General features: G+C 46.5%; 1 protein-coding gene across 3 annotated transcripts in view; it reads right to left on the bottom strand.

Moving 5' to 3' along the window:
• LOC105475098 (LHFPL tetraspan subfamily member 2) overlaps positions 1 to 26,150 on the bottom strand; it is a 162,953-nt gene extending 136,803 nt beyond the window's left edge. Inside the window, exons 1-2 of one of the 3 annotated variants that reach the window (XM_011730095.3) lie at positions 25,771 to 26,150; positions 10,134 to 10,238 (exon numbers count right to left, since the gene is read on the bottom strand). The gene's annotated coding sequence lies outside the window, so the exon portion shown is untranslated. Of the gene's footprint in view, positions 1 to 10,133; positions 10,239 to 24,720; positions 24,858 to 25,770 lie in introns of those variants that run through there. The other 2 variants (XM_011730094.3, XM_024790778.2) reach the window with 2 other exon arrangements.
• Positions 26,151 to 26,771: the final 621 nt, after the last annotated feature.

The following is a 26,771-nucleotide window of genomic DNA, read 5'->3' as shown; positions in this document are numbered from 1 at the left end:
TGAGTACTTACTAAATTCCAGGTATGCCTTACATAGGTTCCCTCATTTAATCCTCCTAACAATTTTATGAAGTAGGCATGATTATCCCCATCTTACAGATGAGAAGACTAAGCCCTGGAGAGAAGAGTAATTTGCCTGAGGTCATAGAGCCTGGGAATGGGGAGCAGGGCCTGGACCCTGAGCCTGCCTGACTCTTAAGGCTGGGTCTTCCCACCACACACCACACATTCTGCCCAGAGTTCAGTCCTTCCTCACTGTGGCAAAATGCAGCTGGGAGGGGCTATCTCCCACGCATTCTCTTCCTCCAAGGAACCTGACAAGTCTCTCTAATGTTTCTAAACTGGTAAAACATTTAAAGGGACTGCATTATCACCAAACAAAATCTAACCCTGTGTATTTAATCATTAACAATTTTAGGCTACAGAAAATGCATGCTCTTTAGATTCAGGGTGAGCTGGGCTGCTTGTGAGGTACAACTGGGATCCAGAAACGACCAGAAGACATGGACTAAGACACCATTGAGGCCTGCCTAGCTGGAGGAAGAAATTGGAGACCCTTACGGGGGAGTCAGGCTTTGTAAAGAAGGGGATGAAACTTGGGTGATGATCAGGGATCATATCCAGGCTGTGATAAAAGAGCGTGTATAATAGGCGAGGAAATCATCTAGAGGAAAATAGAGAAGATACAAATGGAAGAAAAGATGGGACACATCAAGACTTCTCTGACTTGCATTGTAAAAATGGAAGCAAATTCTTACAAAATAACCACAAACTTTGATTCTCATACTTCCACTCCATATAAAACTGTACTTAAGTGATTTAGATCTCATTCAGGGAGTCATTAATAAATGCATGTATACTATTTGACTTTGCAGGGAGAAAACCACGAATACGAACCAATCTTGTTGCTTATTAACATTAATTTTTACAGCGGACTGGAATCTTAAGAACACAGAACTCCATCACGTTAACATTCATTTTTAGAGCAAGTTGAAACCCCATGAATATAGAATTCCACCATGTTTCAGCATTTCATTTTGTAAACATGAACACTATTGTATAAATCTCCATTACCTTTCTTTCTGCCACTGTGGTTATAGACCCCCACAGATTGCTTTAAAAAGAGAAAGAAAGAAAGAGAGAGAGAGAGAACTATTGCATTGAAACTATGTCACATGCAGTAAGTATAGAAGTAAGCAAAAGGTGTGCCTTCATCCACAGGCAATGCTGAAACTCTTTTGCACTAAAGAGTGTGCATTCTAAAATACCCTCCATAAAAGCTTAAGGCTCATAGCTGGGGAAGGTGGGCACTCCCACCTCACTTTTGTTTATACTTTCAAGAATCCTGAAGAGAATAATCAAGTTTTCCCCACATGTAAATGAACGAATGAAACTAGATTTTCCAAGTAAGCCACTTTTTTATAACACATATGTATTCTTAATTTGTTTCTAATTTGCATGACTTTGCACACAGTATATTTTGGGTTCAAGTAAACATTTACCATTTGCTCCAAAGCACTACACTAGCACCACACAATAGGACAAGCTCATAGATAACGACATCAGTGCCAAAGAACAGCCCCCATGAGAAGTTCAAACACCAGACTATAAGGACACTACCACAAAATCACTTCCTAAAGGCCTGGTTTTCCCCAGAATAACAAAGTAACGATTAATGCCACTGTGCAACATGAAATACACTCTTTTCATTCAAGCTCTAATAGCCTAGACAACAGTCATTCTTCTTGCTGCTTTGGCGACCGGCTCAACCCACCTCTGGCTTTTAGAGAGCCTGCCAGCTTTTGATCAATATGTCCTGTGATCTTCAATACAGAACAGAAGCCACAACCCAACTGATTCTGTAGTCATCAATCAGGGTTTGACTCCAGCTTGTCTTCTGACCCACCGGGAGATCGGCTGTCTGCTACACATCCCCTGGAGAGAAGTGAGACGGGTTGTACAAAGCAGGCACCAGCAGAAGTCAGGGGAACCAGTGAAAGGGATTTTCCAGCCGGGCGCAGTGGCTCACGCCTGTAATCCCAGCACTTTGGGAGGCCGAGGCAGGCGGATCACGAGGTCAAGAGATCAAGACCATCCTGGCTAACATGGTGAAACAGAGCGAGACCCCGTCTCAAAAAAAAAAAAAGAAAGAAAGAAAGAAAGGGATTTTCCAGGAGGAACTGTGTTCTCTGTCGCAGAGGAGGCACACGAATTCCACCCAAAAATGGTCAGCTGTCAAGGATTCCAGAGGAAGCACTCTCTCCCCTAGATATCAGGTCAAGTGGTAAAGCCTGAAGGTCAATTTCAAGAGACACATCCCCAGCCAGGCTGGGAGGAGGGCCCAGAGTGGGCAGATGAAACCTACGAAGCAGCAAGCCAATAAAGTCTCAGCAGATCAGAGTTTGCGAATTTAAATAACATTTCTTGATTTTACAAATTCCCTTTGACAACTTTTAATCTTGAATTAATCTCCTATAACTATTCTAAATGTTAAAACTCCCTTGTAATTGTAAACCTCTTCTTGTTTGTGAATTAACCAAGAAGTTAAAAAAAGAGATAAACAAACAGCAATGCTTTGAGTTAACAGCCTAGAAGTAGCTGTGTGGCTTACCACCCTGGTTTTCCTTTTTTTTTTTTTCTTTTTGAGATGGAGTCTCACTCTTGTCACCCAGGCTGGAGTACAGTGGCACAATCTCGGCTCACTGCAACCTCCGTCTCCCAGGTTCAAGCAATTCTCCTGCCTCAGCCTCCCAGGTAGCTGGGACTACAGGCGCCCACCACCACACCCAGCTAATTCTTGTATTTTTAGTAGAGACGCGGTTTCACCATGCTGGCCAGGACCACCCTGGTTTTCTAAGTGCAGCCCCCTGTAAGACCTGGTTTCCTTGGTTGGGGCCCATGGCAACAGAGTTGCAATTCTCCAAATGGAGTTGGACAGTGGCAGAGACCCTATGTGCAGGACTTCATCCTACTCCTGTTGCTACAGTGATCAAACATGACCTTCCAGTCACACCTGCAGCATTCTACACATACACACCACTCTACAAACAGAGGGTAAGTCTGATGAGCTCCAAGTCACACATCCCTCTGAAAAGGAGGGGACTGGGCTGCAAAAGGTGGGGAGGCTCCTAGCTGCCGGTAAGGAAAGGGGCAACTTCAAGCCTATTTTTTCCACAGTCATCTTGATTCTTCCGGGGAAGCTGAGCTATTGGGGCCATTGTCCAGCTTCAGAGGGTACCACTCACACAGAATCCAATGTGAAAGGAGCTGAGCAAAGTGGCAGTCCTGCCTCTGCTGAGCAAAGTGGCAGGAGCTGAGCAAAGTGGCAGTCCTGCCTCCTACCCACCCCCAAACCTGAGCAAGCCTGTCTTCACCACCAACTTTAAGAAGCCAGTTTGATTCTGCTACATCTCCACTTTCTAACCTATATATAATCTCAAGATAGCCTCAACTACATACAAGTTATCTGGCACCACGTCTACACAGACTTTTCTGCCTACAAATATCTCAGAGACAGTACTGGATTAGGAGTCGGAAGTCATATCTTCATTTATGTCATTCATTCACCAAACAAATGCATGTTAAGCACCTAATACAACGCAGGCACCAAAGGTATGAAGGTGAACAAACCAGACAGACAAGGGCCCCTGACCTCACAGGGCTTTAGCCAAGTTATTCAGTGTCCTAAACTGAAATTAAGGGGCTTAGACAAGAAGATCTGTGAAGTCCCTCCCAGCTTTCCTATTCTCCACTCTCTGCATTGGCTCCAAGAGGGGACTGAAGCATTCTGGAATGTTCTGCCTCCCTGAACAGATGCTATTTTAACTCCACATACATATAGCTCAGGTTGCGGCCATGTGACTTCTCTCCATTCTGCCAACCATAAACTACACATTTTCATCCCACAGTTATTAAACTAACTGGTGCCCTAGTCCAGAAGGCCCACTGGCATGCACATCTCAGGCTCCATGGCACAGGGACTCTCATAGCCCCATTCCTTCCAACGAGGAAATCTGGTTCCCTCAGATCCAAACTAAAGAAAAACAGGAGCAGGGCTGCCAAGTCTTCCTCACATACTGCCTGGGTTTGTTTATTTCTTCTTCATCAACTCACATCATTTCTGACACTGCACTTCAACATCCTGAACACAGCCAGGGAAAAAAGCCTTTAAGAGGCACTGAAGTGCGGCCAACTTCTGATTAGCCACAGTCCTGAAGGAAAGGAGCAGCACGTGGCCAAAGCAAGAGGACTCTTGCATCCGCGTAGAGAGCGTCGAAGATTCGTGTACAGGATACGGAGAAGCCTTAGGGGATCAAGTGCACATTCCTCCCTCTCCACACCCCACCCCCAGCAATTCCCGTCAGACATTTCAGGAGAACCCCTGGCTGGAGTCTTGCCTTCTGGGAGTTCCTGAGGGCACTGCATCCACCAGAAAGGGAGGTGTCCGCAGTCTCCTTCATCAACTGGCAGGGGAAAATACCTGTATTGTATAAGCACGATACAAAAGTAAGCTATGATTAAATGTACTTAACAGTGGATAAGAGTCTTCACAAGCACATCTCAAGAGAAGTTTTCCTTTTTTTTCAGAGCTAAGTTGAAATATAGTAAGTAGGCCTGGCGCGGTGGTTCACACCTGTAATCCCAGCACTTTGGGAGGCCAAGGCGGAAAGATCACCCGAGGTCAGGAGTTCGAGACCAGCCTGGCCAACATGGTGAAACCCCATCTCTACTAAAAATACAAAAATTGGCCAGGTATGGTGGTGCACGCCTGCAATCCCAGCGACTCAGGTGGCCAAGGCAGGAGAACTGCTTGAACCCGGGAGGCAGAAGTTGCAGTGAGCCGAGACCGCAACACTGCACTCCAGCCTGGGCAGCAAGAGCAAAACTCCGTCTCAAAAAAACAAAACAACAACAAAAAACAAATATAGTAAGCAGAAATGTATGGAGTAGAGAGGAAGACGCTGAGGACAAGAAAGCCATCAGACATGAGACAGTAAGGGTGTGAATGAAGACGGACATGGGAAAAGCTGGGCCCCAGAAATAAACCAGCAAGACTCCTGAGGAGGCAGTGGATGCCTTGTGCTTTCGGATGATATGCACAGGCCCTGAAGTTAACCAGCATCTGCCTAAGGCTGTGTCAGACGCTCCAAAAGCCCTTCCCACCCTCCCATCTCCAGCCTCCCTCACTTTCCCTGTCTCCCCTGGTCACTCTGCTTCCCTCCCCACAGAAAGAAACCAAGCTGCTTTTGGGGAATGGTGCCAGCTGGTGGCTAGCACAAAGAACTGTTTCTCACCACTACTTCTCTCTCCTTTCTCTTGAAGAAACCTTTATTGCTCTCCTCCTCATCCTTTTCCCTGTTTCTACTAATTTTGATCACAGAAAGCTTAATTTCAAAGTTAGAAGTCCAGGGATAGAATCCAGATTACCCACTTCCCTACAAGGAGACCTCGGGCAAGTCACAGGACCTCTCTTTGCCTCACTCCCTCTCTGCAAACATGAACAGAAATACCTGCCTACTCAGCAGGGCATTTATGAAGCCCCAAATAGGTACTACCACTCTGAACAGAACTGCATTCATCTGACAGAAGGCACAGCTGTGACTCTCTGCTAACTCTCTACCACGTGGTTTGACACTCGAATAATGCTCAGCTCAAAGGAATTTGTCTGATGACCACTATGCTCCAAATAAATCAAGTCAACAGCAGAGGACCCACAAGCCTTCCTCAGAAGTAAAAGACAAAGTCCCAACTCTGCAGGAGTTCATTTCTCTGGTGGATTTCTTCATTTTCAGATGGAATGCCATGTTCCTGAGTAGCTGGCCAAGTCCTACATCAGAACTTGTAGCCACTAACCTCTCACTGTGGCAGGAGATACCATCTGTTCCTGACCACAGTGCCCTGAAGGGTTACTGTGCCTCCCGGCCCCTCCCTTGGCACACTGGAAATCGAGCTCTCGTTTTACCAGGAGAGACATGGACAGGCCCTGTGTGGCTCTGCTGATCCCAAAATGCCATCTTGCTGTGATAAAGATCTCAAAAGGGCTAATGAAATTATCTCCTCTGCCTTTTATTCCTCAGTAACAACCACAAAATTAGATAAAATGACCCCCTGCTCCTCTAATTTAAGGCCTACTTTATTACCTTCAACCCCAATTCTCTCTCTTTTAAACGGATATGAGACCCTGAAGGCCCACAGGCCAATGGGATTAGTAATTGCCTGCTTCTTCCTCCTGGCCTGTTCTCCAGAGAGAATGTCTCCTTCCCCCAGGGTGGGGTCACAATCAGTTCAATCTTCATGCTTCAGAGACATCCCCTTTGAACAAGATCAGATGTTTCCCCACCCCTCCCTGGTGCTCCGCTCAAAGGAGCAGCAGCCCCTTCTCACTCAGAGTATTGGCATCAACTCAGCCAGAAAGGCAATGGCAAAAAGGAGGAGGTCAGCATGGTTAATTGTCCACCCGGCTAAAACACAGGCCCACTCAAACCAGCACCTTGGGAGGGCTGGTCACCCCCGTAAAATGTTAAGTGCACTTTGAACCCAGGAACAAGGAGAATGAGAACTATTTTCCCCAGCCTGCTGGGCTGCAAGGAGAGCTTCAGCTGTTTGTTTTCTTTTTCAGATTGTGGCCATAAAGGGAAGAAGGACTTCTCTGCAGTCATGTCAAGCAAGCAGATGAAATGCAGGCGAGGTGAGCCCTGAAGCTTGGCCATTAGGAAATAAAGTCAGGAAAGATAAGCATCCATGGAAGAGGTCTGAAGGGAGCCAACCAAGTCTTCCCCAGATTTGAAGAAGAAACCTGAGAAAACAGGATTTTAGAAGTCTTAGACATTGCTCGATATAAGAATGATCCATAGGGAAAAGGAATCATATAGAATGCAGGATGTTTACTCTTTAACATTAAAAGAGATGGAAGAAGACTTTTTTTCAGTCTTTTGCCTATTTGAAAATGTTACTCCTATTAACTACTCATCCAAAGGACTTCCTTCTAAAACAGGTCCATAGTGTCAAAAAGACACTAAGGAACAGGAAACAGACATTTCTTAACTGAAAGCGGACATGATAGTGATAAAACAATACCTCCAATCTTTCTGTGAGGGAAAAAGTCTAAGATATTCCATTTAAAATCAACTTTTCCTGGAAACAAGTACCTGTACGTTTTCTTGAAATCAACAACAAAACCCCTACAGTAGATAAGACAAACTAGTCAATCAATCACAGCTGACAAGCTACCTGGTTCAAGTAAAAGGTGGTTCCTAAATTATGCATTGATTGTGCTCTGGAAATGGAATGGAGCAAACTCTTCCCAGAGGTGTCAATATATGCGTGTAGCTTTGCAATGAAACTTGAAAGGCTGTTTTAGAGACTTTGCTTCCTCTTTAAGGAACTACAGCTGAAGATAAAGATTTTGCCTGAAAAAAAAAAAAAAAATTAACAAAGGCTGAGAGAGGATGTACCATGTATTAATCTTTGTACTAATACCTGGTTCCCAGACATTTCAGCAATAAAGGAAATTGTGAGGCAGAGCCGAGTATGCTAATTGCACTGGAGTCCCAGATCAGGAGACAAGCTGCTGTGTCTGCTAGTTGCCTTTGCTCTGATTTCTCCCAAATGTCAACCCTTGACACAAGGGGCCCATGTTGGACAGTGTCTTTGGATCAAGTCCAATGTACAAAAGCAGCTGTATTAAAAATACACACACACCCTGACATACAAATTCAACTGATAAGGCACTAGCAGTCCCATCTTCAGAAATAGTAAACATTTCACCGAATGAAAACACAGGACCTTATTAACAAGTCCAAAACACATATGACAAGTTCAGAAGCTTTAAGGAGATTCAGGAACTAAACCACTTCTTGGACTACTTGGGGTAGTCAAGATTCAACTAACGACCTCTGTGAAGTGAGCCTGAACACACACCTGGTGAGCCCCTACGTGGAGCCGGGCAGCTCAATAACTTGAGGGTTTGACCTACTCCATCATGGTTGCTGCTTTTCCTAACATGATTAGAACTGCATTGTAAAACAAGAGGGGCTCTGAGGATCAGATATCTCCTGGAAGCTTGGTAAACTGCAGCTCATTATGAAGTGGCCAGCAGGGGCACTCTCCCTGCGTGGGGCAGTGTGGAGACCAGACTCCTAGCAAATGCCCTGCAGCAGCCTCTTCAGGGATGGTGTGACACAAACATTCAGTAACATCTCAAGTTCCAAAGACTGCTAAAACCCATGCATATTTTAACATCTGGGCTTTTTCATTTCATGTATTTTCTTAGCTTATTTTTCAAGTATGATAGACAAACTGATTCCATGGAGACTAGACATTCTCGGGCAAAGCTGAAATCCTCCTTCTATCCAAGCCCTGGGAAACTTGAAGACCATGAAGAGGGTCAGCTGGGAGTCAAGGTTCCTTTACTGCCTTGTCTGTCATTCAGTTCTCCTTCAGGAAGCTGTACAGCTGGGTCTCAGCACCACATAGAAGAAACCATGGGGAAGTGACTATTTTCACATGGCACTTACTGTCCAGGAACTTCTACTAGGTTGTGGAAAGCACATGCAGAAAGCAGAAGACAATTTCTTTTGCTTTAGTGCTGCAAACACCCAGGATGGCAACTGGAAGGCTGAACAATGTGTAGTGTTAACGCAGAAGCAGAATAAGGCTGGGGCAAAACCTCAAGACCACATTCTCCTAGTGGCAGTAGTCTTTGGCTAGATTTAAGTGCCACCCCAGGCATCAGAGAATTCAGCCACCCAGCAGCTCCTGAAAGTACTCAACTCTCATTCTGGCTCCAACATTCAGGTGATCCACTGCCCTGAGGATTTCTACTCCCAACCCACAGGATAATGCAAGATCAACTCAAGCCAATCTGCATACCTCTCAAAGCACCCAACTTTCTAAGAAGAGTAGGGAAGACTCAAGTGCACTGATTTAAAAGTGTCATATCAAAATTATTTAAACCTAAACTGTGCTTTAAAACAAATGCTCAAGTCACTGAGACATATTTTTATCTCCTTCAGGCTGCCCCTTGGGAAAGTCTACTGTTTGTTCCCTACTGCATTTACATTTAGATAATGTTCAATCCTATGGTGGTCTGTATGCCAAGGGTAGGGCTGCCTGGGGGCTTCCAGGGTCTAGTTGACAACTCTGTCTCTCCAAGGTCAGCCAAGGAGTCTGGCTGCTCATGGCCACAGGTGGCCATTTAGAGCATTATGGCTCCATGACCTAGCATAACCTATGCTACTTGGGACGAACATTCTTCCATTTATTGAAAATATGTTCCATGCCAGAAACCAAGCTAGGTGGGAGATGGTACCAAAAGGAACTCACAGACAAGAGGAAAAAGATGAGCACAAACAAGTAAGTAAAGCTCACCACGACAAGTTCAACGTGTTGTGTGAGCACAGAGAAGTGGCCATTCATTTTGCTGGGAAGCAGAAAAAGGTTACACTCTGAAAAGCCTCTCATTCAGAGAGTTGATAAACAGGTGAAATTTGGGGCCAGGTGTGGTGGGTTATGCCTGTAATCCCAGCACTTTGGGAGGCCAAGGCAGGCAGATCACTTGAGGTCAGGAGTTCAAGACCAGCTTGGCCAATATGGCGAAACCTTGTCTCTACTAAAAATACAAAAATTAGCCGTGTGTGGTGGCATGTGCCTGTAGTCCCAGCTACTTGGGAGGCTGAGGCAGGAGAATGGCTTGATTCCAGGAGGGGGAGTTTGCAATGAGCCAAGATCATGCCACTGCACTCCAGCCTGGCCTACAGAACAAGACTCCATCTCAAAAAAAAAAAAAAAAAGAAAGAAAGAAAGAAAGAAAAAAACAGAAAAGAAAAAGAAAAAAAGAAATTTAGGCTGAATCTTAAAGGAGGAAAAGGAATTCTAAAGCACGGACCTAAACAGAAAAGAAAAGGGTGTTGAAACAAAGGAAAGAGGGCTGAGTAATGAGAAAACCAGCCATGCCCACGAGCAAGCCAGCCAGGTAAACATCTTTACCAGGCCACTCACAACACCCACAGGGACCAATTTACACCTTTCTTAGAGAAGCCGCTGCCCCACATTTAAGGATTTTCTTTCTGTTGAATGAGAACATTGGGTGGTTATCAGAGTGCATTGTCATATCTATAGTATAGGGACACCCACCTGGCTGTGAGCAGACCCAGGTCCCTCACTTGCATGAGGTGCTTCCTAACAAAATGCAGAAACCATAGGCCAGCTGTCAACTCAAGAGTCTGCTTCCCAACTCACCTGAAAAACAATTGGAAAAAGTCATTTTTATTATTAACGGGAGTAGCCAGTCTTTTGATGGTTCCAGCAGAAATCCGCAGCCTATGGCTAAGCTCTTTGGTCTCAGAGCAGAAAACAAGGCTAGTGTTACCTGGCCAAGGGGTTGGATCAAACAGACCTAGGTGACAATACTGGTTTCACAACTCAGTGGCAGGGTAACTGCAGCCAGGTAGTTAACCTACCTGTGCTTCAGTTTCCTCCCCTGCAGTACCTATCTCAGAATGATTAGGAAGGTCTTCTATATGCCAGGCACCTTCTATATGCCTGGAAATGCCTGCATAAATGGGTTTCCTACCCTCAGGGAGCTTACAGTCCACAAAGAGAAATAAATAGGTTGCATTCACGACTTTGAGCAGCTGATAGGAGCTGAAGGGAGGAAAATACAAGGGGACATGGGAGCCTTTGCAGAGGCACCAGCTGATTTCCAAGGCATCAAAGGAAGCTCCCCAGAACAAGGGAGGGCTAAAATGAGGAGGTGGCCAAACTAAAGAGCATGCCAGGCAAAAGGAACAGTAAAATGGAGAGTCCTGGAAGCGAGAACACAGTTCATAAAAGAAGTTGGTGCCCACTGAAGCATTTCAGATCACAAGAAGCCTTCTTGCAGCTGCTTTAGGAGAGTTTGGACTTTACCTTAAGGCTAATGCAAGCTCTGACATAGAAGAGGACACTGGGATGTTTCAGATGGCTTTCAGCAACACCAGAGAGGAGAACAAACTGGAAGGAGGCAACAACACCCCATCTTAGCTGCCCCAAATGCCACATCTTGGTGTGTCATGAGAGGACAGAAAGACAATCCTTATGGTCAGAAGTGAAGCTGAGCTCCCCCGAGCATCTCCGGCAAACCACCAGTCGTGAAGCCCAGGTTCCTCCAGCATGAGGTGGTTCCTGCCAGGCAGACAATAGCTCAGCACCACTGCCTCAGGGGCAGAGTCTGCCTGCCTCAACACACCCCTACCAAGGGCCTGAGTGGCACCGTGTGGTGCAGCAGCATCACCTAGGAATGTGTCAGAAACACGAATTCTCCACCGTCCCAGTACTAGTGACTCAGAATCTCTGGGGTGGGACCCACATTCAGTGTTTTCACAAGTCCTCTGGGTGACAGTGATGCTTGCTAAGGGCAAGTCCTGGGGGACAGAGTACAGAGCTGGCCCAGCCTACTAACCCAACAGCGACTCTGTGCTCAAGGCCTCACACTCCACAGTGCTTTGAAGCCCATTTCTGTTGTAAAAAATACACAAAGCTGGTTTTTATGCATGGCACCATTCCCAGTCCTGGGGACCAACGGGATAGGGGACTGAGCCACCTTTAAGGTGGGGAGGTGGAGGTGGTAGTGCAGGCAAGGCCCTTCCTCTTCTCCTGGGCCCTCATCTGTTTTAGGACAGGCAAAGCGAACTCGAGCTTTAAGGAAAGAGAACGCATGCTTCTCCTTTTAGACATTTCTCCTCCCACTTAGATACAGAATCTGACCACTCCATAAATGAAACACTGAGGTTGCCCTGGAAGGCTCCATGTGGTTTTATCAGAGGGTCAAGTTTCTTCCTGGAGAGTGAACCAAACTCTGTGGTTACAAAGACACCAAGGCCCAGGAGCCATAAAGTAATTCAGGATTCAGAAGAGCCCAGTTTATCTTCCTCTTTCTTTGAATATCTATCTTCTCCTTACAAAAAAAGAAAAAGATTACCCCTCCCCCACAAAAAAGCATATTTCTGTAAACAGCAGGCAAGTTCTCACATTCTTGTTTATGTTTTTATAGCTCTTACTTTCTTTACAAAAGGGGATGAGGGGCAGGGGTGGAGGCCAAAGCATCAAAATAGCACTCAGGTCATGAAGGGAGATGATGCTCCACTCAGCTCCCAGGGCCTACCCCCAACACCAATGCCACCATGAGGGTGGCTGTGCTGCAGGAACTCACAGGAAGTCATGCGTGGTATGGGGGCAGTGAGGACACTATTCTCAGCGCACCTCAAGTAGTGCTGCAGAAACCCCAACTGCCTCCCCATGTTCAGGCAGCACCCTGTGTTTGTATGCTGCAGCCCTCTGACCTCCCCACCGGCCCCTGTGCCTGTGGTCCCACACCTCCAAAGGCTTTCCATGGCCAAACACACTGCCACACCTGCTAGCCCTCAACGATCACGGTTCTTCCACCCGTCTCTCCCCACTAGACTGTGAGCTTTCTGAGGGGTGTAATAAGCATGTGTTGAATAAATGACTGAATACACAGCCATATGGATTCACCTGGAATAAGAGTTTCAGGCCTGGATTCCATCCCCTCACCCTTTCCAGTCCAAAGAGGCAAAATGATTTGCCCAAGGCCGCAGAGCAAGCTGACGGCACAGGAAGGTCAGGGAGGCAGAACAGACAGTTCTTATCAATTTCTGCCTTTCACAGGCTGTGTTTCCATCTTTCCTGAGTACCATGCCCCCTTGAGGACAAAGATATTTTATGTGTGATAAGAATGGATTCATTTTTTGTATGTTTCATTTCAAGAACATGGAGGAACATCTTATGAATCTTAGAATGTGGGGCACTAAGCCCAATCTAGGGACAGAGCAGGGAGGCCAAGGGAAGAAGAGTTGGGAAATGGCTGTGAGCCGTGGAGTGGGTCAGTTCTTCATAGACGTTCCCAGAGTTCTGGTCCCTGGGGAGTGCTTCTGTGTAAGTCCTCTGTCAGTTCTGGTTTACTCCGGCAGCAGAGACAAGAGAATCTCCCAACCCATCCCCACTCTGTTCTGAAAACATATTCCACCACTTACACAAGCTTTGGCTTTGGCAGCAGAATGCCCAAGTTCAGTCTCTTTTTGCCAGCCAGAGGCTGAGAACTCTGCAAATGTAATGATTCTTTACAGATACAAAAGAGAAAGCATGAGCTAATGCACATTATCTAGGTGGCATGCAATCTCAGGAGAGTCAAGCCCTTCTCTTCAAGTCCCCTGGGAAAGATGCCCCCAACACTCCCACCATCCCCCCTTTCCCTGAGAGAAGGGAAGGTTTCTGTTGCTGGCCAAGCTCACCTGCTAAGCAGGTACAGAAAATGGATCATTTTCCAAGTCTTGGATTTAGCTTCTCTCTCAAAACTAAACTGACTTTAAAAAACAAAACCTGACGGGTGTGGTGGCTCACACCTGTAATCCCAGCACTTTGGGAGGCCGAGGCAGGCAGATCACGAGGTCAGGAGATCGAGACCATTCTGGCTAACACAGTGAAACCCCGTCTCTACTAAAAAATACAAAAAATTAGCCAGGCGTGGTGGCAGGCGCCTGTAGTCCCAGCTACTTGGGAGGCTGAGGCAGGAGAATGGTGTGAACACAGGAGGCGGAGCTTGCAGTGAGCCGAGATCGCACCACAGGACTTCAGCCTGGCCAACAGAGTGAGACTCTGTCCCAGATAAATAAATAAATAAATATTAAAAAAAAAAAAACCCATCCAAAACAATCCTATGTACAATTATGGTGTTTAGTCTTAGTTTTCATATATAGATCACTTGGCTTTTCATTATAACTCGTATGTGAAATGGCCACATTAGAAATGTGCCAAATGCATCTTAAATGATATTAAAGTTCCCATCACACACACACACCAATTAAATGAATGAGAACAAGTTCTGCCTAGTGCCCTCCCAGGCACGCTGTGCTTTTCTTGAGCTGCCTGGACACCTGGTGCCTGAGGCTGCCATCTGTGGCCCCGCATCCTGCTCTGCCCTCCTTGAAGAGTGGCCCATACTCCACCCTATCAATGTCCACTCCCTGTATACTCTGATCCTAAGAAGCATTCTATTAAGTTATTCCTGTTAACATATGAATCACAAATGCATCACCTGTCCTATGGATGCTTACACATCTAATAAGAGGCTTAAAGGGAAACACTTCACCCAATTTCTCTAATGGTAGAATTGTAAGCACAACACTAAGTGAATTCCACCTTTTGGGTAAGGAGCTATATCCAGCTGATTCCTCCACACTGACCATTTCCTACTTCATTGGTCTCATAAGCTGACTTTGCCCCTGAGGTAAGGCTGAGATGGATCCTGCATCTTTAGGAATAGAGGTTAATTTCCATACAATTGTGGAAGGGCAAACTCCTTAACCTCACAAGTCACCTGGATCAGAACCAAGTTGGTCTGTGGAGGATAGGGCCCCTTGTTCATCCATTTCTGGTCATCCATTACTTAACAATGCTCATTATCTCCAGTGTCTGAACCAAAGTAGGAAACAGTGGGAAAAATCACTATCAAGACATTCTTAAAGACTTCTCTACAGAGGCCCAAAGCTTGTATAGTCCAGTATCTTTGAGCACTTAATAGTCAGTATCTGTAAAACCTTCCTAAAAATAAAGGCTTCACAGAACTGACTTCTTACACTGTTAACAAAGGCCTCTCTGATTTGGCTCCATCTAAGATAAGAGCCTCTCTGTAAGAGCAAAAGCATGTGTTAAGATAAAAAGTGAAGTGGATTCAATGGGACAGAAGACAGCCCTTCACGAGCAAGTATCTAAGAGGCCAAGAAATAAAAAGGCAAGGGTGTCCCTCAGACATGGCCAATATCACAGGCTCAGACAGACAGGTTTCTAAACGGATGCTTCTCTAAATCGGTTTTTCTAGAGCCTTCCTGATCATAAGAACCACATAGAAGCTTTGTTTAAAAGATACAGATTCCCAAGACCCACTCCAGACCTATGAAGCCAAAACCCCTGGTAGGGTCTGGTAACACATATGTCTAGCCAGCACCTTAGCAGAGTGTCAGGCAAGTTTCAGAAATAATGCTCCAAATGAAACAATAGGCAACTTTTTAAAAGCTTTGTAATCACATAACCTTGAAGTTACAGGGTATGTGGGAAAATGCAGGTTTAATGGAAGGATGTTAGCGCCTTCTTAACCTAGTTAAACTTATGGAATATAACCAACATGAAATGAGGAAATCATTTTAACTAACTTGGGGGGTGGGGGAAGCCTTCCCCTGTAGCTTTACCATATCTCAACTGGAAGAGCTCATAACCTCCCTGCCCTAAAGGACTGACGGCATCCCCGCACAGTGGCTCCCAACAGCTATTAAAGGCCCAAATGGAAGTGCCAGGGCTGAGGGCTCACAGTCTCATCCCAATAGAGGCCAGCCCTAAGTAGCAGGCAACCAACTTCAAGTCAGACCTCATGGGCCCTCCTGGCAGGCACAGTCCAGCCCTGACAGGTGTCGGCCGACAGCTGCCTATTCCATAGTCTCTTTCATGGTCCAGTTGAACGTGAGGCCTTGCTATTCAAAGTGAGCTCCACAGGAGTAGCAGGGGCAGCACCATGGGGAGAGCTTGTTAGAGATGCAGAATCCTAGGCCCCACCCAGCCCTGCTGTATCAGAGTCTGTATTTTAACAGGATTCCTGCCAGTTCTTGGGCACCGTCAAGCTTGAGAAGCCCTGCTGAAGGGGTATGGACTTCCCACAACTGGGAACATCAGCCTCCCCACTCGGGCTCCAGCCTCTCAGAAGCCTTCCTTCCTCCCTCACACTCTTTACTCAGGTTTGCTTGGAGCCAGATCACCATCAGCAGGACTCAATGAATAGCTGACAACCCAAAGCCCAGTTTTTAGGAAGTTAAAAGGAAGCAGTAAGTTCTGAATGTGTCTCGCATTCTCATCTGGCTATAACATCTGCCTCCCTTCGAGGGCAGGACTACAGACCTCGTGATCATAAATCAGCAGGGACAATCCAAAGTCAAACAATACCATGGAATGCTGGCTCTTTGGTTCCAGCACAATGTTAATGAGGTCGAGGTCACGGGTATGATTAGCTTCCTCTGTATCTTGGCACAGACTCCAACCCTCTGCCCTCCGGCCGCCTGCAAAGGCTGATGCACCCTTGGTTACTAAGAGAACTGGAGGAGAATGACAAGGGGAGGCTAACAAAGCAGCACCAGTTAATGACTCAAAGAACCTGAGTGACTGACAGGCTGCATGTATCAAAGAACGACTTGTGGCCCAGAGGGAAGGCTGACAAGACAGATGACCGGGTCAGAATTCAAAACTATCTGGACAGGCCGAACATGTCAGAACTGAGAAAGCTGAAATTTCACAAGAAGAAATGAAAGTCCCATGATCAAGGTTTCAAAAATCAAATATATACATCCCAAACTAGAGGAAATCTAATTGGATGGCAGTTCTTACGTTTTTTAAATTTTTTAAAACATTCAAGTTTTGTTGACCAATATGGATATTAAGAAAGCTAGAAGCCGCTTAAGGACCAGAAGTCTAGTTTCCAGACCAAAAGGAGCAGTGGTTCTTCCCTAACACAGCTGGTCAGACTATCCTAAAAGGCCCCCTGGCCACCTGTCCACACAGGTGTATACACAAACTCTCACACCTTCCCACCACCACCACCATTTGGGTTCTTATTATTCAGTGTGGCCTCTTCACCCCATACTGGCTACAGCTCTTTTTGGCTTTGCAACATAGTGTAAACATTTCACACATCAGCTTAGTTCCCTCTCATGCTGCCCTTTCTTTACAATACACTTAAGCACAAGCTGGAGGAAAAAAAAAAAAACCCACATAAATAGTCGAGACAACCTAAGCACACTCACTTACCAAAAGGATTCAGATCAAAAATGACTTCCAGTCACCAGTTTAAGCCGGCACACTATGCTACGAATTACAGCATGGATCCACGCAGAGTCAGTAATTAAGTCGGTAATTATGAGTTTCCACTGCAGAAGAACCCTGAGAGGCCCACTATAAGCATGAGCAAATGAAAGAGTATCTGTTTAGACATACCTCTCCAGAATGTAGAATCATCTTCTCAGAATGGACAGCTGGCCATTTTAAAAAAGAAAACAAATGTGATTTTACATTGTTTTTAAAGTTGTGAGCCATGTTTTTCTTATGTGTCTATTTAATATACAAGTGTTAGTCATTTACAAATACAGAAACACTGCTTACTGGTAAGTTTGTAATTCCCAGACTATCCAGTCTGTTATTTTTAATTCAGAAAATGTGTTCTCTATGAGCAAGAGAAAGTTAATTTTTTAAGAAGTTATTTTGCCCTTAATAAGTGTGTGCCATGTACCACTTATCTGAAGATTGAATGAGGTTCCTGTGAATGCAATTACAGCCTTCCTTAAACAACTGGCTAAATGCCTTAAAACTAGAAAACATGTGAAATTCAGCCCAATTGCAGCCTGCCCCAGGAGAAAGGAAGTTTGAACTCCAGGTGCCCCGAGAACACAGCACAGTGTGGAAAGAAAGAAAATGCTGAACAATAGAATCAGGAGAGGAAAAAGAGTCCCTCTTAATTTTCCGGGCATGTGGGGAGCTTGTTGCTAAAGAAGTATTTCAGATCTCACTGCTGGTTAAGGTTCCACTGAACGGTGAAATTAAAAAAAAAAAAAATCTAACATGCCAGTACAGCATTTATTTAATTCAGTATTTCTTATCAACCAGGTTTATTTCGGTACTTCTTATCAATACAACAGAAACACCTCACAAATCACACTTAAAATGTTTATGAAAACATACCAAACATACCCACTATAAGGGGTGGGGTCTTCCCTATCATTCAGAGGAAGCTGCCCCATTCTGGATCTGGGTCACAGCCCCCAGTCCTAGGTACATTCCTGCAGTCTTCCAGTATTTATAACTATATCAACAATGAGGAGGAATGTCAGTTCTGTTTAAAGACAGGAACTGCCTTACAAAAGATGCACTATGGATGTAAAGCGATGTACGATGTTGTGACCAAAACCACTGCTACAGTTTTGTACAGAAACCAAAATATTTCCCCAGTTCTTTAGTTCTGATTTCAAAAAGCAACATGCTACTTATAGAAAATCTGAGAAACAGAAAAATAAAGAAAAAAAATAGTCACTCATAACCCCACTAAGATAACCAGGTAAAATTTTAGTCTCTGTCCTTCCAACCCTGTTAAGCAGGCAAGGATGAGGTGAGGTGTTATTGCTGGTTGCACAGACTAACAATAATTAATCATCCCCACTGGACTTACCCTAAATCCACAGCAGTAAGAGGAGTAACGGTTGTGCCTGCAATTCAACAAGCATTCACGGGGGCCTGCTTGGCACACTCTCATTTATGCCACAAATGAATGAAATGCAAATTAACACCAGTAGCCCTTGAGGGTCATTTGGTAACCTCAAAAAAGAAGGTAGGTAAACCTCATCCCTGGTGGACATGAAAACAAGAGTTAGTTCTCCTAGCACGGAGAGTAGGAGAGCCTGGCCACCCTCTCTAAGGCAAAGGAAGGAAATGTTTCAGAGGAAGGGTGTGCAGAGCAGTTGGAGATGAAGACCTGGGAACCGCACACGTGTGCAGCTGCCCATTAGCAATGCATGGGTTCCTGGGAATCTGTGTGCTTTTAGGACCAGAGAGATTCAACCCACAAGGGAAATGTTCTTAGTCTCACAAACAGGGAGAGCTTTAAAACTGTCAGAACACCCTAGTTTCCGTGTATCAACCTGGGCTACTAATCATCCACTTATTACCCTTGTGCAGTCAAAGGCCAGACAACCTGGTTACCTCTAGTTGAACCATTCTCTGTGCTTAAGGCACAAGGAAAGAATTGTTTCTACTGCTGATGTCACCTCAGTGTTAAACATTGTTCATTATTAACCAGCTCAAATATTCTTCTTTCAAATACTATAACTGGGTACAGGTTTCCTCGCTTATTTTTTTTAATGTGAAGAGTTGTAAAAGTTAGTTTGACTGAACTTCAAAAGTTCACCCCCAAGTAAATACCTTGGAAGTCTTATTTAAGTTTGACAAAAATATCTGTAAAATAGTCTCCATAAAACCACTTAATCATTATAACGTGTTATTAAATCAAAGTCAGAACAAACCCAGAAGAAAAATCCAAATACACTGAGGTTCTCCTTTCCAGTCCTGCCAAGTCTCAAAATCAAAGTTGGGTGTTTCTCTTGACCTAGCTGATTAAAGTTTAGGAAAACATGCAGATAACACACCTCTTTAACCGTATTCAATATCTTGTAGATATACACAAAACTAGTTTACATTCTCAGCAAGTGAAGTTCATCTTACATTTTCTTAAATATATTTATTGCATTTAAGAAAATGTACAGTATACACACACACACACACACACACATATAGATGTTCAAGCTGCTATAATATCATAGATGGGGCAGCTTAAACGACAAACGTTTACTTCTCACAGTTCTGAAGGCTGGGACGTCCAAGATCAAGGTGCCAGGAGATTTGGTTCCTGATGAGGGCCCTCTTCCTGACTTGCAGACAGACAGCTGCCTTTTTGTTGCATCCTCACACACTGGAGAGTGAGCTCTGGTCTCTCTTCCTTTTCTCATAATGACACTGGTCTTATTATGGAGGTCCCACCCTCATTATCTCATCTAAGCCTAATTACCTCCCAAAGGTCCTACCTCCACATACTATCACATAGAGGGTTAGGGCTTCACCACATACATGAATCTGGGAGGACACAAATATTGTCCTTAACACACACATGTGTGGTATCAATTTTATCAGTTATACATCCTAGCTATCAAACACATTCACAACCACTCCATGTACATTCCTCTTAACTACCTCAGTTTAAAATAACAACAAGCAGACCTCACCAAGTCTGCAAAATCACATCAGTACGCGCCTGGTCATTTGAGGCCAAAGTCAAGGGCTTGATGGACAATCAAGCCAGTCAGGCCTGGTAAAGGGATCAAAGAGAAAATTTCACTTACAAGGACACAAATTACTCTTGCACCTAGCATCAGTTAGTAAACCTCGACATGCCAAGCAAGAGAGGGAGGCCTCCCTACAAACACTTGCCACTACCGTAAAAAGAACTCCCTCTATCATCTCTAGCTCCAGACCTCGCCTCCTGCCTCTAAATCCAACTTTTTGGTGGACATCTCTCCTTGGAAGGCTTATAGTTCAGTTTTGGATTCAGCTGAACTCATTACTCCTTGCCATCTCTCTCCAAACTGAGGTTCCCACAACTGCTTACCTCAGTGAAAGGTGCCATGACCCGTAACAGTCAAAGTGCACACTCCCTCTCCTAGGGTACCACCCCGGGAGATGAACAGGAAGTGGGGTCAATATCTGCAGGCCTCTCCTCTCTCCGCCACCCAGTCCGGCCAGGATTTCTGCACTCTGGTCCTAGCCTCCCAGCTCACCTTGTTCCCTGCCCTCTTTGTTACCTAGCCCACCTTATGGCCATGGAGCTCTTTCTAAAGTGCGATATGATCACAGCATTCACCTGCTACAAATGCACCAGCCTTCGCACAGCTTTCAAGATGAAATACAGACTCCCTTAGCTTAGTGCCCAAGACCCAAAACCCTCAGGTACTTCCCAGCACAACCTTGACTCTAGTCCAACAACTACTGTCAGCGCCCTGGCTGCACTATACCTTTCCAAGCCTCCTAGACTCCAAACTTACGTATTATCTTATCATGTATTACTGCAGTTTTTAAAGTAATGAAAAAAAAGAAACAAAACCTTGAAAGGTGCATGATGAAACAAGTATTCACTCTTTTCTTTCCTCTTTCAGCCACATCTTCTACACCAAGAGAGAATCAAGTATTTCGAATGCCAGCTGAGACTCTTCTCTGGACACAATCTGGCTTTTATAAGTCGATGATCAGATCCTACCTTTGACTCCTTCTTTGCCTTTCTAAGGCTGATATGTCTCACATGCCGGAAAAATTGCTGGTTTTTTAATTAAAAAGATTGTATTTACTTAGAAGCATTATGTCAACAAAACAGCCACAACTTTTTTGTTTTTTTCTGCAATTACAGAATGGTATTCAGTTAGCAGAACATTCATAAAAGCTGCATCAGAGACAACTGAAGATGAAAATACTACCAACCCCATATATTAACTAATTTGTGCTGTGCACCAACAAGAGCCTGCTTTAAATTTACATGCCAGTTTACAAGCCCTACACTGTATCAGGAAAGGTTAGTGGCCACTGAAAATATCACCAGGGTCGGGCATGGTGGCTCACGCCTGTAATCTCAGCACTTTGGGAGTCCAAGGCAGGCGGATCCCTTGAGGTCAGGAGTTCGAGACCAGCCTGGCCAACATGGTGAAACCCCATCTCTACTAAAAATACAAAAAATTAGCCAGGCGTGGTGGCGTGCACCTGTAGTCCCAGCTACTCAGGAGGCTGAGATGGGAGAATCACTTGAACCTGGGAGGAGGAGGCTGCAGTGAGCTGAGATCATGCCATTGCACTCCAGCCTGGGTGACAGAGGGAGATTTCATCTCAAAAAGAAAAGAAAATACCACCAGGACAAGACTATCTAAAGATAACATTTGGTAATGTGTTAACTATACAAAAAAAGACAACGTACGGTTTAAAAACAAATGTTACGCAGTCTTCCATTTCAATTTCTTTCTTTAAAAGAAGTGAATTGTATATAGGGAGTTTAAATGCTTTATAGATAAGGAAAAAAACCTGCTAGAACCAACTTATTCATCATCATCATCTTCACCTTCCTCTTATTCCCTCTTTTTCTCGCTTTTTTCAGCCTTGACAACTCCCTTTTAGTCCCAGCTACTTGGGAGGCTGAGGCAGGAGAATGGCGTGAACCCGGGAGGCAGAGCTTGCAGCGAGCCGAGATCGCACCACTGCACTCCAGCCTGGGCGACAGAGCGAGACTCCATCTCAAAAAAAAAAAAAAACTCTGAGGAGTTGACTGAGAATCTGGGTGCTGCTTCTTGTGCTCCTCCCAACAACCGTGCACAAAGAATGCATATCACATTTTACCTCTCAGCTTCCTTGGATCTCCTTTGCCCATGTTTAGTCTTTTTTTTTTTTTCCTCAGTGAGCCAGAGTCGCCCAGTGCCTGTCTGGCTCTCACTTGCCCCAGCGCTGTCTTTATGGTGCTCAGTACACTGCGAACTGTTTGTTTTCATTGCTGCGAAACAATTTGTTTCACTGGCCAGTAGTTGTGCTCAGCCACTAAAACTGAATACTTTATCATAAAGAACAGAAAGAAAGAGGCCACCCCTTCTCCCTTTGGAAGACCCACAGGACTAGCTGTACCCTGCCACCATCCCCAGCCCCAGCCAGATCACTTCCCTCTGACCAGGCTGGAGAGTGGAAGGCAAGGACACCCAACACGCCACGTTCTAGTATAGCTCTTCTGAGTCAAAAAGGGAGCTTCCAGGGTCTATGGAAGTCCTTTGAAAACAGAGGTGTATGGTTGTTGTTGTTTTTTTTTTCTTCTTCTTCTTCTAATGTGTACTATGTAAGAGGAGAGGCCTGCTCTTGGTTCTTGCTGTGTTACCAGAGTCCAGAACAGAGCCTGGCCCAAGGGAGCGGCTACCTAGGTATTTGCTGAATGACAGGATGAATGACTGCATGAATTAAGGAACAAACAGGCTTTCTCCCTAAATTAGAAGGAGTAATGCATAGCAGAGTTCCTCTTCTCAGTAAGCACTATTGTGCTAACAATGCCTTTGGTTCACTTTGGGGCACAATCTTAGCAAAAACTGGGAAGTGCATCATTAACCCCAAGACAGACAGACAGACAGACACAATCTTAGCAAAAACTGGGAAGTGCATCATTAACCCCAAGACAGACAGACAGACAGACACACACACACACACACACACACACACATATATATATATATATATATATTTTTTTTTTTTTTTTTGAGTCTTGCTCTGTCACCCGGGCTGGAGTGCAATGGTGCCGTCTCAGCTCACTGCAACCTCCACCTCCCGGGTTCAAGTGATTCTCCTGCCTCAGCCTCCTGAGTAGCTGGGACTACAGATGCATGCCACCACGCCCGGCTAATTTTTGTATTTTTAGTAGAGACAGGATTTCACTATGTTGGCCAGGCTGGTCTCGAACTCCTGACCTTGTGATCTACCCACCTCAGCCTCCCAAAGTGCTGGGATTACAGGCGTGAGCTACTGCGGGCCCAGCACCCAAGACATATATTAAAGCTTTTTGGAGTAAATTCTAGAGATTAGCTATTTGCTTCTTGTTTGTATCCAAGAACAGTAAGCATTGGGTAAAATGTTGCTTTTAAGAGTTCCAAAAGAGGCACTTATCATGTTCATTACTACAGTTTTCTTTCTACCTCAAATAAAATTTGGATATTCACTTTGGTGGGACCTAATAGTTAAAGCTGCCATTGCAATGGGACATGTAGCCTGGAACTGCAAGCCACATTTGGGTTCCACCTCTAGACTCAAATAGTGCCTGCATTACAAACTCCCTGGAAATGGAAGCCCAGAAAAGGCTAACCAGAATGAGCCAAAGGATGCAGCTTGCAAGTTCCAGAAAGATCAGTGTTTTTGAGTGTAGGCTGGCAGGGCACAGGTCCAGCCTCAACTCAGAGCTACTCACTCTAAAATCAGGTATCTCTGCGTTAGCTGTTTAACAGGCACCACGTTTTCCTAGGGATTTGGAAAACCTGATCATCATCAGTAACATTTTCTGAGCACTTAGTGTGAGGAACCATCCTAAGTCCTATAAATCAGTTCATCTTCAAGGTGATTATCTGAGTTGAATTCTTATCTTCACCATTTTATAGACACAAAAACAGAGAAATTAAATAACATGCCCAAGGTTTAGGTACATCTGGAGCCCAACAGCCCAAGTTTGGGTCTCCTATATTTGGGTTTACCATTTCATCAATTCTTTGCAGTAAAGAAGTTGAGAAGGTGCATACAGTGTTCATTAAAAAGAAATATGTAGTTTTTTATATATTGTTTTTCTATCACCTCCTACTATGGACTTTTCCTCCCTGCCCAAACACTGGGTGGTGCCATCAACACCGAGCCCATGCATATGGTGAACAGCATACATTACTTCTTCCAGAAGGCACTGCTTTGTTCTCATCTACAAAGATCCTTCTTCCTTCCTATAGACAAATGACTGGTTCACATATCATGACTCAATTTATATTCAACAATGTTCATTTGCAGTGTAATTATTCTTCCTAATTAGGCTGCTCTGAAGACAAATGACTGCCCCACCCCATCCTCCTCTCCTACAACACACAATGTCTTTTTCCTGATATAAAATGTTTGCTGCACCCTAGAAAAAAACACAAGAAGCCACACAGTCTGCTCTCCATGTGACCACTTAGAGAAAAATACTACTAAGAAGATAGTGTTTCATCTGATATTACTTCAAAATCAGAATCAGATTTCTAATGGATCAATAAGCTTATCATAGCATGACAGCAAAAAGAAATGAGAATCTGATTTTCTCTTTCCTATTTTAAAAACATTGCCTCTTCCCGCGAACATGTGTTCTCTATCTCTTAAATTTAAAAAGGAGTAGTTTCTAAAAGAGAACCAGTACGAAAGAATCAGGAATACCAGCAAAAGTCAACACCAAAGAAGTCAGTATCTGATCCTCTCTTAAACCTGGCAGGAGTGGAGCTCTCTGGCCAGTGGCAAAAGCAATATGCAGGTTATAAATGTTCCTTCAAGCTCAGTTACTCAGGTTTACCTCTCTGGGGTGAGCCTCTAACAGCTCTGGCTCGCCCGAATCTTTACTCCCTCGGCTCCAGCACACACTTTCCATAGCGGCCGCGTTGCGATTTCAAAAAGTTGTCTTTTCCCCGTAGGTCACCCACCGATGATAACCTACATGCACAAACACACTCACACAATTACAGCAGAGCAAATGGGACATACAGGAAATGGCCCGGGTGGAGGCGAGGACAGGGGGTGGAGATAGGACTTTGTCTGTACTCTGGTCTCACTCCCATTGAAACAGCACATGGACTTTCATGGAACTCATGACCATCCTGAAATAACAGAAAAGTTGAACGGGATTGAAAAAACCCTTTGCTTTTCTACGTTCGAAGAACACTGGGCCTCTGAATGGAAGGGGGGAAAAAAACTGTGTGCCTAAAAACATCCAGAAACACATGCAGAGTCTCCCCAGTTCTTCGCCCATCCCGTGGGCTCAAGCCGCCCATCCCAGATGCGGTCTTCCCTACTCCACGCCCACCTCCAGCCCGCAACCCAAATCACTGAGCTGCCCACAAAAATGCAGTCCAGATTTGAGAAGCAGCTGACGTCTGTGGCCAGAGCGACCCACACGCCACGGACCAGGGACAGCAGGGGCGACCACTGGGCGGCCCCCAGGGCGCGGTGCCAGGCGCGCTGGAGCCCGGCGCCGAGCTGCGCCCGGGACCCACGCGCCGCGGTCCGAAGCCCGCCAGCGACGGCCGGAGAGCAGGGCTCGCGCCGGCTTCCAGAGGAGACGTTGTTCCCGGCACAACTTTTTCCACTTCTGCGGCCGCCGGCGGCGCTGGGAAGCAGCTGTTCCCTACCCATTCCCAGCACCCAACGCCCATCCCGCAGCACCTCCGACCGCTCCGCGGGGTCTCCCAGGGCGCCGAAGCGAAGTTCCCGCGCCAGCCGCGGCGCAAGCAATCTGGGCTTGGCCAGCCGCAACTGCTCTCCATGCACCCGCGCTGGGCGCCCACCTGGCCGGGCCCACCGGCTGTCCCCTCCCGCAGCGCGCGCGGGCCCGACGCCTGCCACTCACCCTGCCCCAGCTCGGCGTCTCCGGCTCTGAGCCCGCAGCCTTCCCCAAGCCAGGGCTTTCAGTGACGCCTCCTCACAGCCACCTCGCTCTTGCCCCCGCTGGCCGTGCCTAGAAGGAGGAGGCGGGAGGAGAGCGGGAGGAGAGCGGGAGGGGGCGGCAGGAGGGGGAGCCGACGCAGGGGAGGGGAGAGGGTCCGCGGCGCGGGGGAGGAGGCGGCAAGGCGAGAGAGCGCCAAGCTCGGCGGCCGCCCGGACTAGTACTCGCGGAGACAGAGGAGGAGGAGGAGGGGCGGGGGCAGCGAGAGAAAGAGGCAGCAGAGCCGCCCTGCCCAGGCCCCGGCCCCGCGCCGCTGCCCAGTCACCATCGCCGCCTCCGTCCCGCGAGCGGGCCGGGCGTCCGGGGGGAGGGGTCGGGCTCGGGGCTCCCGGCGCGGCGCGCGGGGCGGGACGGGGGCGGCGGGCGGGCGGGCGGACCAGGCCCGGCCTCCGGAGGGGAGTGTCCTGCGGATCCGGGAGGGAGTCGGCGACAGGGGATCCCCGAGAGGGGGCGCGGGGACCTGGGAGCCGGTCCCTGCTCCAGCCGGGCGGCGGCGGCGGCGGCGGCGGCGGCGGCGGCGTCTTCCGGGGTCCTGAGAGGTTACTGCGGGCAGCACCGGGGAAGCTCCCGGAGCAGCTTCGAGTAGCCCTGCCGGGGGCGCCAGGGGCGCCGGAGGCGGGGAGCGGCGCTGACGGGAGCCGGGGCAGAGAGGCCGGGCTGCTCCGGCGGAGAGCCGGCCCCGGGGCGCTCGGAGCAGTTCCCCAGACACGGGCCCGAGCGGAAAGAACGGCCGTCTGGTGGCCCCGGAGAGTCCGAAACGGGAAAGGGGTCAAGGGGCGCCTGGACCCCCATCCTCGCCGCCCTTTCCCGCAGAGGCGGCTCCGGACATAAGTTTCCGTGCCCTCTGAATATGTAGGTGTGGAAACTCAATTTCAACAGTCACAAAGATTATTCCTAATAGAATG

This window comes from Macaca nemestrina, chromosome 6, assembly GCF_043159975.1.
Source record: "Macaca nemestrina isolate mMacNem1 chromosome 6, mMacNem.hap1, whole genome shotgun sequence".
NCBI lineage: Eukaryota > Metazoa > Chordata > Mammalia > Primates > Cercopithecidae > Macaca > Macaca nemestrina.
This window is presented reverse-complemented; position numbering and strand designations above follow the sequence as displayed.